The following is a 12,259-nucleotide window of genomic DNA, read 5'->3' as shown; positions in this document are numbered from 1 at the left end:
TATAAAAAGGGTCATCTCATAAGAGTGAATTTGCACATACAGAACTCACAAGGGAATCCTGAACTGAGTTTGGTATCCTTAATACATGTAGTGAAGATAACTCAAGCTGCCAACTAGAATTAACTGGAAATAAAGAGACCTAGAATCCCTCCAAAGGAATCTGCTGTTTGCTACAACAGTACTGGAAAATAATGAGGAGAAATTAAGTAATTCAAGAATGTCATCATTGCATTTTCTACAAATAAAATGGGGTCAAATCCTTCAGTCCTCCCCTAAGCAAGGTTCTCACTGACTTCTATGCCTAGTATTGCATATGCATGAGAGAGTCCCAAAAATGCACAGAAATCTTGCCTATGTGTAAGTCACAAACAGCAGTGATCCGGGACTCTGTGCAAGTGAGGTACTGTAGAATAAGTTAATAACATTTATCCCACTCTGAGAGACCTTGGGAAGAATCCTATTTCACTTTACGTACCTAAATGGCACATGCACAGCTGCATAACTGTAGTTTTTGGCACACCCAGAGCAACTCAGCTCTCGGGATCCAAATGTATAGGTGCCTTAGGTAGGACTGTCCCATGGCTAGGCAAAATAGGAGTGCTCAAATGTGCACATGAGGCTAAGTAAGTTAACATATGTTAAGACAGCAAAGGAGAAGTGTCTTTCTACCTTTTAGTCTAGTAACCTAGTAGGTAGTACACTGCCTAAGGGAGCAGGAAACCCAGGTTTGAGGCCCCACTGATCCATAGGGGAGAACCTGCATCTTCTGCTTCTGCATTCTTGAAGCTGACCATCTGGGTGCTTAAGGGATGCAAATAAGTGGGACCAGGAAGAAAATGCCAGGTTCATTTATTCTGCCCTGGAAGGAAAGGGCCCCTGGATTCTAGCCTGGGGCCCTTATTCCCAGTGGGGCAGAAACTTTCCCAGTCCTGTTTATCCATTGAATATCAATTACAAAGTGTATCAGGTCAGCTTCAAGAGGACTGTGGTCTACCAGCAAAGGGTTTATAGACAGTCTAAAACAAATGAAAAAAACCACTACGTGTTTTCATGGTTTGCTAGAGATTAAGAATTATTTGCAAACCTCAGTTTTTTAAAAGTCAGTAACATTTCCACTCTACTATTGTTAGATTTGTCATTGTTCATTTCAAATAATACCCTTTACAAGAAGATTCTTTTACAGGAAGATTACAGAAACAGAAAACAATAGCCATTCATGCAACACAATTAATTTGTTTGCTGCCAATTCTAGCCACAGTAAAAGACTCAGAAATCCTATCTTAATGTAAGAGCCATAGAATTATGGTTATTACTTGTCATATAAGCTTTTTGAGAGAATTATCCTGGCGAATGTCCACTAGGGGCCAGCAGGGGAGGTTACACTTAGGGGCAATCAACACGGGTTCATTAGAGGCAGGTCCTGTCAGACCAACCTGGTGGCCTTCTATAACCAGGTCACAAAATACTTAGATGAAGGGGTAGCAGTGGATGTAGTCTTTCCGGACTTTAGGAAGGCCTTCGACACTGTCTCTCACCCCATTCTTATTAAAAAACTAGGGGACTGTGGCATCAACACCTACACAGTCAAATGGGTCGCTAAATGGCTGGAGGGCTGCACCCAGAGAGTGGTGGTGGATGGGTCATTTTTGACCTGGAGGGATATGGGCAGTGGGGTCCCCCAGGGCTCAGTCCTTGGGCCCGTGCTGTTCAACATCTTCATCAGTGACTTGGACGAGGGGGTGAAAAGCACCCTATTCAAATTTGCTGATGACACTAAGATGTGGGGAGAAGTGGGCACGCTAGAAGGGAGGAATAGGCTGCAATTGGACCTAGACAGGTTACAGGGGTGGGCAGATGAGAACAGGATGGGTTCCAACACTGACAATTGCAAGGTACTGCACCTGGGGAGGAAGAACCAGCAGTATACCTACAGGCTGGGGAACTCCCTTCTCATCAGCACAGAGGCAGAAAAGGATCTTGGAATCATTATTGATGCCAAAATGAACATGGGCCGACAGTGTGGGGACGTGGTCAGGAAGGCCAACCGCACCTTGTCATACATCCACAGATGCATCTCAAAGAGGTCCAAGGAGGTGATCCTCCCCCTCTATGTGACACTGGTCAGGCCGCAGCTGGAGTACTGCATCCAGTTCTGAGTGCTGCACTTCAGGAGGGATGTGAACAACATGGAGAGGGTCCAGAGGAGGGCCACCCACATGATCAGGAGGCAGAAGGACAGGCCCTACGAGGAGAGGTTAGGGGACCTAAACCTGTTCAGACTCCACAAGAGAAGGCTGAGGGGGGATCTAGTAACCTGTTACAAACTGGTCAGGGGGGACCAGCAGGCATTGGGGGAGTCCCTGTTCCCCCGAGCACTACCAGGAGTGACTAGAAATAATGGTCACAAGCTGGCAGAGGGTAGATTTAAACTAGACATCAGGAGGCGCTACTTCACTGTCAGGGCGGCTAGGATCTGGAACCAACTTCCAAGAGAAGTGGTGATGGTTCCTACCCTGGGGGTCTTTAAGAGGAGGCTAGATGAACACCTTGCTGGGGTTGTTTGACCCCAGTGCTCTTTCCTGCAATGGCAGGGGGTCGGACTTGATGATCTGTCAAGGTCCCTTCTGACCCTACAAACTATGAAACTATATTGTGTCAAGACAGTGGTTGTTTCAAAATATTAGTTTATAACCTGGACAGGCTGATCTAACATGTTCCCCACAAAAATCATAATATTAACATATCTATCATATTTACCTGAATCCAAGATGACTTAAATTTTAAGACAAACCCCAATAAATAGATTCTATATATAGAAAACTATAAATTATATTGTTTTATGTATACAATATAATTATTGTAGTTATCTTAAATTAGTCTCCTCCATTGCTGCAATGAGGAAAGTAGACTCCTGTTTCTTGCCTCTCTTGCCTGACCCTATGAGCTACTGCCCCCGTTTCTGCCTGTCCTTCCTGCCACCTATCCCCCCACCACCTGCCCTCCCCCTGCTGCCAACTTGCGCAGCAGCTCCAGCCAGTAGCACAGAAGACACTGTGGCTCCAGCCCAGCCTGGCCAGGTATCAGCAATAGTGGCAGCTCCAGCCCTGGCTCCAGCCTGGGGAAAGTGGTGGCTGTGGCTCCAGCCTTGAGCTTGAGTTAGCTGAAGCAGCTATCCTGCCATTGCCCAAGCCTGCCTCCCCTCCCCTCCCCGCCCCACTTCCTCTCTTGCACTGAGTGGTCTCTCCTCTGCTTTCCCCACCACATGACCCTCCCTCCCACCCTTCACCCAGGCTGTGCACCATGTGGTTTCCCCTACAGTACACCACACTCTCCCCACACCATATGGTCTCCCCTGTACTCCCTCTCCTGCACAAGCTACGCTGGCCCTGGATCAGGGAGGCAGTGGCTCCAGCTCCAGCTCTGGCTTTGGCTCTGGCTCTATAGGAGGGGACTGTAGCCGCAGCAGCCACCTGTCCTGGGTCTGTACTCAGATCCAAAATGAGGGGGGAAAAAGCTTGTCTTCGATTTGGGTAAATACTGTACCTTGGAAAAAAAAGGTCAGAAGGGATTTTTGCTTCAGAGTCACTGGCACAATGGAACAGAAACTATACACATTTTTATTATGCAGTCCCTTAATATAAAAACACAGAATTTAACAACTTGTTATTTAATTAATTTGTCATCCATATATAAAAACCTTCATACTAAACTAAGCAGGGCAGACTAGTCTCACTATTAATCCCGTACTGATATGAGTGAAGCCAAAAGACTCCAGTCATATAGGACTCATGCTACAACCTTGCACAAAAGGGAATTTCACTCTATGTATGTTATTAAGATAACTGGTGAAATCCCAGTTCTATTAAAGTTGACAGCAAAATTCCCAATGACTGAAAGTCACAATTTCACCCAGTAATTCTACCTCCCCTCCTCATTGAAACTGATATACAAAGGGCACATCTACACAAGATGTTGAATGTGCAGTAGCCAAAAAATACTGCACAGTAGTATGCCACAGCACCAACAGTACTTCTAATACACTACTGCACAAGTATTATTAGCCTATTGCAGAGTAGTGTCACCTACAAAATGTTTGCCAGTGCTACTTCGCAGTAACTCTGATTACTGTTCATTTAGTTAGCACTTGCTAATACAATACTTGTATTACAATAAATACTTGTATTAGCAAGTACTAAATAAATGCATAGTAACAACTGCACAGTAGTGTCTTGTGTAGGCATGCCCAAAGAGAACTAAGTTATTACTGGATATCTGATGCCTCTTTGATTTTTAATCCAAGTCCTGCAAGTTTAGAGATTTTCCTAAAAATGACAAGACAAACACTGCTGGTCTGCTACTACTGAGGTATACTTGTGTGCTTACATGTGGGGATGCAATGTTTCAGAATGGGTACCTTCAAAAACGCTGATTTAAATGTTAGTGTTTTCTTTCCTCTGCAAAACAAAACTTCACATCAGTTCACTTTCTTTTTTGCAACAAATGTCTTTACTTTTTCAAAATAAATGTAGATCAATGAAATCTTGAAAATTTTTTTATTTAATATCAAAGGCAAATAAAGAGCTATCATTTAAAAAAGACCAACACTCACAAAACAAGCAGCCATGACCTATCTGAAGAAAAAAAATCTTGTTATAGCTCAGTTGTGATCTACTTCCATTTGTTTTTGTTTCATCTTGTATTTAAATTTTGTTTAAATTTATAAGAGTCAATTCACATGTTTATTTAATGGTCACAGCCAATTCTGCCCATTGCCAAGTTGCTACACCGGGGTCATCTTACCGGACGAGGAGCAGCTGTTTGTTTGGTAAAGGAATTTCCCAATGCCAGTCAGTTAAATCCCCTACTGAATTAAGATGTTTCAATCTTGATTGTGACCGTTGGTGAGATATTAAGGTTTCCTTCCTTGTTTCATTTTAAATTCTTTATCCAGTGTTCTTTTGGTGAGTATATAAAAGGTCCTGAACAGACTGTATTTTTTTATTTCTTCTCCAGTCCCCCCAGTAGGTATGAAATAAGATGCAGGGAGCAGTTAGGAGAGGGGGACTTGCCCACTGAAGCATGGGTCTTATAAGGGCTTTAATCAGTCAGTGTTTTTTCATTCAGCATGCTTCTATCCCCATATTCTTAATCACTTCAAACAAGAAAATAACCTTTTTTGATTAGCTCTGCTATGGAAGGATAAAGAGAGAACAAGACAACATATTTAGGTTTGGACAGAACTCAGTAGAAGTGAACTTTATTAGGTGGGAAAGCCCAAGAACGGCAATATGAGAATCCACCATTTGATTTGGGGGAGAATAATTGTCAATTAAGCAAGTCTTATCGTAAAGAAAAGCAAGTTGCACTGGTTGTAACACAACCCAGAATCAATAGGTCTTCTGAGTAGTACAAGTCTCTCTATGCCTTCAAATTTATCACAATATATGGTCAATAAAGACCGGGACCAGTCTACTGCTGATGCTGTCTGTATGGTGGATGGAGTTTAAGAAGTGTCAAAGATACACATAGTAAGATGACCTCCTCCCCAACTCCTCTTTTAAAGCTAATCCATAGGTGTCCACCTTTAAGCAAGGAGAAATCCAGCAGCTCTGTAGCTGGATGCTTGGCTTCTTCACTACCACTTCTTACCTTCAGCATGAATAAATGGGTTTGAACTCCTGTTAGAGATGTATCCCTTTGAAAGCTATGCAAGCAGCAGATGTTCACAGCAACACAGGACAACCTAGTCAAAACCAGAGTATTTTATTTAATCAATTGGAATATAGTATGTAGGTTAGTAGGGAAAATCTAGGTTTACATACCAATACATGCTGACAGCACAGCCTGTCTTGCTTGGTCAGAAGTTCAGGAATCAGTCACCCCACTGCACTCAGCAGTACGCAGTTCAGTAAGTCAAATTGATTTCCCATCTTCTGCTTCCCATGGCAGATGGTTCCTAAAAGGTAGTATTTAGTTGTTGGTCTTCCATCATATCTCCAAAGTAAACCCATTCATATAATGAAAGATTATCCACACCAACCCAGGCATATCTACAAGACCAACACTCATGTGGAGAAAGAAATTAACCCTTTTAGTTCTAGAGGCAATAACACTGAAATGTGTGAAGGAAGCAATCATACATGTCGCACAAAAATGTAGGGGCTTCCCATATTATCCACTACGTTTCTTCCCCTAACTGCATGCATTTGTACCAATCCTATACCCATTTCTTGAATTCTTAGCATGGGATGACACACACTGCACTGCTGTTTTGACATTACACAAATAATACATCACCTTTGAATTGTCTGTCAAACAACCCATTTGTGTACAGCTTCCATGAAACATTTTCTCCTTTTGTTCATCGATATTATCATGAAAAAAGAAGTAATATAAGCTTTGGCTCAGAGATGTAAATTAGTATGTCAAGCATCTCTCAAATTTACCATGAGGAAACATATTATTTTTGCTGATTTGACTTTTTGCTGTGTGCATGAACGTGTGCCCCACAGAGGCAGTGGGAATGCAGCAGCGGTAAGCAGGAGTTCCCCCAGATGCCACCGGCACAGTTGGCAGTGCGGAGGGGTGGCAAGTTGGTGGCACTTTTTTGTAGGGGGTGCACCACCACGCTCAGGGGGTGCACATGTGCACCTGTGTGCACCCCCTATGCATTGCCCCTGGGTGTGTGGGTCTTAATGATGTTGCTGCTATGAGTAGGCTGTTTGTGCTTGTTAACATTAAAATGCTTTTCATCAGTTGATGCTGATAGTAACAGTAAGTAATGTGATGCTAACTTTCTGAGATAATTTTTCCTTCATATAGTATGGAGTTAAGTAATGTTTCTTATCCTGACACTCTCCCTTATCTGTCCCAAAGCAGAGCTATGTCATGCAACTAGTCTAGAAGCTCTATTCTTGAGCCTGCTCCAACTGGGAAAGGGAGTCACAGAAGAGCAGTGAATTTTCTCATTTCTACTTTACAGGGCAGCAGTCACTCTGCTAAGGATAATCTGCACAATACCTCTTATAGTAGGCTATGGAAAGTTCTCAGGAAGTTCTGGACCTCAGTTACAATCAGGAGTGCTTCACCATTTGATATTGCTGGGGGCACCCCCTCATTTGTTCTGTTCTCATCAACCTCCTCCTCTGAATCATGAAATGTCTCTATTACCTTCTGATCTACCTGATTAACTTGCTCCTGAACTGAGCATACTACCTCCATTATGATTCGTTTCTCCTCTGCTCCTCCTCACTATTTCTTTCCTTCTCTCTTCTTGTGCTTTCAGATGCCTACCCACAACTTTCTTCATCCCAACTGCAGCAGTTTTACCTTGGTGTAATTCTATCAATTTGTCTTGAAATTACTCATTGTTTAAACTGTTTTGAGATTCAAATGAAGACAGACATTTTCTAGAGGAACCATTTCAGCAATGTGGTCTAAACTGTTCCTTACTGAGGAACCCAACATACTGGCTCAATTTAGACCTATGTAATTACTTGAATATGCCTTTTATTCCTTATCATGAAACAAAGCATTAAGATTGTTAAAGTAATTGTTTAAATGTAGAATAACTAGTTGTGGGCAGCTGGGGCATGAGTCCCAGGTGCTGAGTTAAAGGGGACATCAGTGATGTTTGAGGAGGGGCTGGGAGTCAAAATCAAAGTTGGGGAGGGAGTGGGAGTCACAGCGTCACTTTGGGTAGGGTTGGAGCAGCACCTAGGGAGGGGCAAAAGTTACAGCAGCATGCAGGGTGGGGGCATGGGGCAGAGCAGCACTCAAAGCAGCAGGCAGGGATCAGGTGGCTTGTGGGGAGGGGCAGGTAGGTGCTGCTGATTTCAATGTTACCAAGTTTTGGTGAAGACTAGATTTAGTGGCATTGGACAATAGATAATGGCTGCTGGTGGTGCTGACATCTCTACCTGCAGCAGCATCTGCAATGGGGCTATTACGGCTTATGCCCAGAGTACATTTATCAGTTACACCTCTGCATTAGACTAGTGTATGGTCTTGTGAGAGTGTTTGCTGGTGGGAGAGCAGCCAGGAGAGAATTCAAGGAGTAAATCTACCTTTGCATACAGCAGAACATGTATCCCAGTGATTCCAAAGTTAGAAGACATGTCTATCGTGTTTGCGTGCAGTCTAGCAAAGCAAATGCAACTGGACAGCTCCTTTCAATAGCTGTTATTTTAAACTGTTACTCCGCTATTGTTAGCTGGGCTACAAGTTATGACATGGGACAAATCTATAGTAATTCCTTTGGCATTCCTTAGAATAATATTAATCATAACAAAATTCATCATGAAGAGCTCTCAGAGTACAGGATTACAGAATCATAGAAAATTAGGGTTGGAAGGGATATCAATAGGTCATCTAATCCAACCCCCTGCTCAAAGCAGGACCATCCCCAATGAGATCATCCCAGACAAGACTTTGTCTTAATAACCTCCAAGGATGGAGATTCCACAACCCTGGGTAACCTCTTCCAGGGCTTTACTACCTTCCTAATGAGAAAGTCTTTCCTAATACCTAACCTAAACTTCCCTTGCTGCAACTTGAGACCATTGCTGCTTGTTTTGTCATCTGCCACCACTGAGAACAGTTTAACTCCATCCTCTTTGGAACCACCTTTCAGATAGTTGAAGGCTGCTATTAAATCCCTTCAGTCTTCTCTTCTCCAGACTAAATACGCCCAGGTCCCTCAGCCTCTCTTCGTAAGTCATGTACCACAACCTCCTAACCATTTTCACTGCCCTCTGCTGGACTCCAATTTATCCACATCCTTTCTGTAGTGGGGGGCCCAAATCTGGACACAGTACTCCAGATGTGGCGTACCAATGCCAAAGAGAAAGCAATAATTAATTCCCTTGATCTGCTGGCAACAGTCCTACTAATGCAGCCTAGCACATGCTGTTAGCCTTTTTCGCAACAGGGGTACACTGTTGGCTCATATTCAGCTTATTGTCCACTGTAACCCCCACATCCTTTTCTGCAGAGCTGCTGCTTAGCCAGTTGGTGCCCAGCCTGTACTGGTACAACAACGTGGATGTAATATGTGATTCAGCATTGCTGTATCTTTCCACTCTGTGAAGTACAGCTATAATAGCAACCGAGTCAGCTCATCTGGCCAAAATATAGGTGTGATCAGGAAAAGATCAGATAAAATTAAAAAGTAGAATTCTAATGATATTGTTAATAAATTAATAAAGAGTAAAGTCAACAATTATCTGTACATAATTATTAAGAAATTTGTAGCTCTAAAATTATAGTTTCAATGAGAATAATTACAACTCTTAAATGCAGACAACCCTAAATAATTTAGCATAGTTATGCTGCAAAATTCCATCCATCACACTTAATTATAAATCAAAGGGAAATTCTCATTTCAATCCCATTTTACATACTGTTGTAAATTCCTGTTTAAATTTGGATATGACCATCAGATTTGTTAGGGAACTGTTGATTTTATCTGAATCTGGCTTCTCTAGAACAGCTATGTCAATAAGAAGCAGTAATGGAAGTCCACGGATATTCAGTGTACTAAAACCCATTTTGTGTTAGAATACAAAGTTGAGCTGCCTGCCTAAAGTCATATTGTTATTGGACAATTAAGCCTTTGTGATGATGCAGCAATAGCTAATGGGACACAGCTGGGACTTCCACACCACAACTAAATAATCCCTATGAACACTGACTTCATTAGGTTTACACCAGCGGTCAAAAACTGACTCACTGTACTTAATGAGGTCAATGAGAGAAAACTTTTTTTTAATCTTTCCTCCTATTTTTAACTGATATCTTTATTTTATAGGCTTAAGGTGCAAAGGCAGCCTTTCCCTTTCCTCTCCCCCTGTTCCAAATGCCTTTCTGGAATACAAAATGGGATATTTTTAATTCTGATTTTACTTATGAAGAGTAGACTGAGATCCTTAAACTAACCTGAGTTAGTAGCCCATGCCAGCATATGCATTAGTAGATTATTGAGTGCTTCTTTGAGCAACTGACAGAACACTTAAGGCATACACCAATATCCCACTAATCTGCATCCTGTTGGGGCTTATTGACATGATGATTTAAAACTAGAATAATCTAATGCTATAGGCTTGCAATAACTCTGTCCTGAATTCTCATATCTCAGTAGTGTAATAAGCTTTGAAAAACCTAGAGCTGTAACAAGTGGAATAGCACTGCAATCTTAGGTGAAATATACTTTTTAACACCGGGCCAAATTCTGGTTGTGTGTGGGTGTACACGTGAATGTACAGACAAACAGACAGACAGACATGTATATTATAGAATCATCGAGAAGTAGGGCTGGAAGGGACTTGCAGAGGTCATCTAGTCCAACCCCCTCCCTGAGGCAGGATCATTGCTATCCTATTCAAATTCATTGTCTAGCTTAGTAACAAAACTACACAGTCAACCCTGACACAACCACAAGACATAATACCTTAATCTGCCATAGGCAAAGCAGAGGGAGCATGGTGACCAATGTACAGCTGCAAACACTGTTAAAATATGCTTGAGAGATTCAAGGAATAAGGCCATGCCCCCCTGCTACAAAGGAAGACAAAAATCCCTGGTCTGTACCAAGCTAACCTTAGGGTAATATTCTTTCCTGACCCCAAATATAACTTCTGCAAATGGCAATATGCTTGTACCATTAAAGTAGAATTAATATTAGCCCTCATTTTGGCTGCTTTCCATCTCCATGTTCAGCCCCTGCTGCAGATCACCTTGCCAGGACAGGAGTAATCTGTTTTGAATGGAATTATGGAGGTGGTTCAGAATGCTAGAGCCCCTATGTCCTACACCGGTATGACACTCTCAAGGCTGGTTTTGGAGGATCTCTGCAGTAGCATTTCTATGGACATAAACAGCATACAATTTTTATGACAATTTCTCCTCCTAACCAGGTGTGGTTTCCTTTTTTGGTGGGGGTCACATAACAACGCTTTGCAATTCTTTAACACCTTCCACTTGAAACTCTAAGAGCACTTTTAAACAATAATTTTATCCTCAAACACATCTTTTGCCCTCTGTGACAGAGTTTTCCCCAGATATGGGAACTGAGGCAGAGAAAAAAACACTAGATATTGATTGTAGGGCCAAAGATAGAATACAGAACCTTTGGCTCCTAACCCTGTGAAAAAATATCTGTCCTCTCTTTCAATACATTTCAAGGTTGTCCTTTCTTGTCACATGAGCAACCCAGGTTAGAATTTTTCCCATTAAAGTACTACATTTTTTTATTAATTTGATAGGATTACTAGTATTTCCTCAATGCCTGCATGCTGTGTACTCCCTTAACATCTACAGAGAACTTATCTTTTTCCTGTATGACAGTTAGTGATTTGTATGACAGTTAGTGATCCACATCAGAATTCAATTTCTGGCTGCCCTAATGCTATTCATGAACCAAATTATCCACCAATATTGTATAACAAAAGTATCATTCATGTTGTTTACTTGCAAAATAGAGTGCAGAACACTGAAGAATTCTTTTAAAAGAAAAAGGAACCATTTCTTTTATGTTTAGTCATCTTTATACCACAGTTATGAACCAACCAATCAATATATTAATAGATATATTTATGTACCTGTAAAGTTAATTCATTTTTAAATATCTGAAACTCATTATTAGAATATGAATTGTTCATTACAATAATTAAAACCCACATACTGTACATTAGAGGTGGTTAGAGATGACAGTATATCTTAAGCAATTTCTGTTTTATAACAACATAAAGGTCCTATCCTATAATCTATATAAAAGCAAACCTTTGAGTTCAAAAGCAGGTGTGCATCTGTAAGGAATAGAGGACTGGATGCTAACAGTTCCCATTACTTTATAAGGAACTGAACACCCTCAGTTTCCATATAAGCCAGTGGAAGTTGGACGATTAATCAAGCAGCATCCAGAATCAAGCTCAAAGTACATCATAGTAGAAGCAGTTACCACCCAATAATTAATACCGAATAGTCACTAGGACTTCTTGGGCATATCTACATGCGGAATAATGCACTGTAACTATGGTGCATTAAGTTTAGTACCTATAATAACTTAATGCACTGTCATCGGTGCTACTGTGCACTAGCACCAGTGCACATCTTTTTATGTGCTGTGCTAATGGACAGTACAGTAATACCTTGGTTAGCCAGGGATACGGACCTCGGTCGGTCCGCAGCCCCCTGCCCCTGCTTCTCCCTGCTGCAGGGTTGGGCAGGATGGCTCCCTGCCACCACGCGCACTCCTGGGGGA

This window comes from Alligator mississippiensis, chromosome 7 (genome assembly GCF_030867095.1).
Source record: "Alligator mississippiensis isolate rAllMis1 chromosome 7, rAllMis1, whole genome shotgun sequence".
NCBI lineage: Eukaryota > Metazoa > Chordata > Crocodylia > Alligatoridae > Alligator > Alligator mississippiensis.
This window is presented reverse-complemented; position numbering follows the sequence as displayed.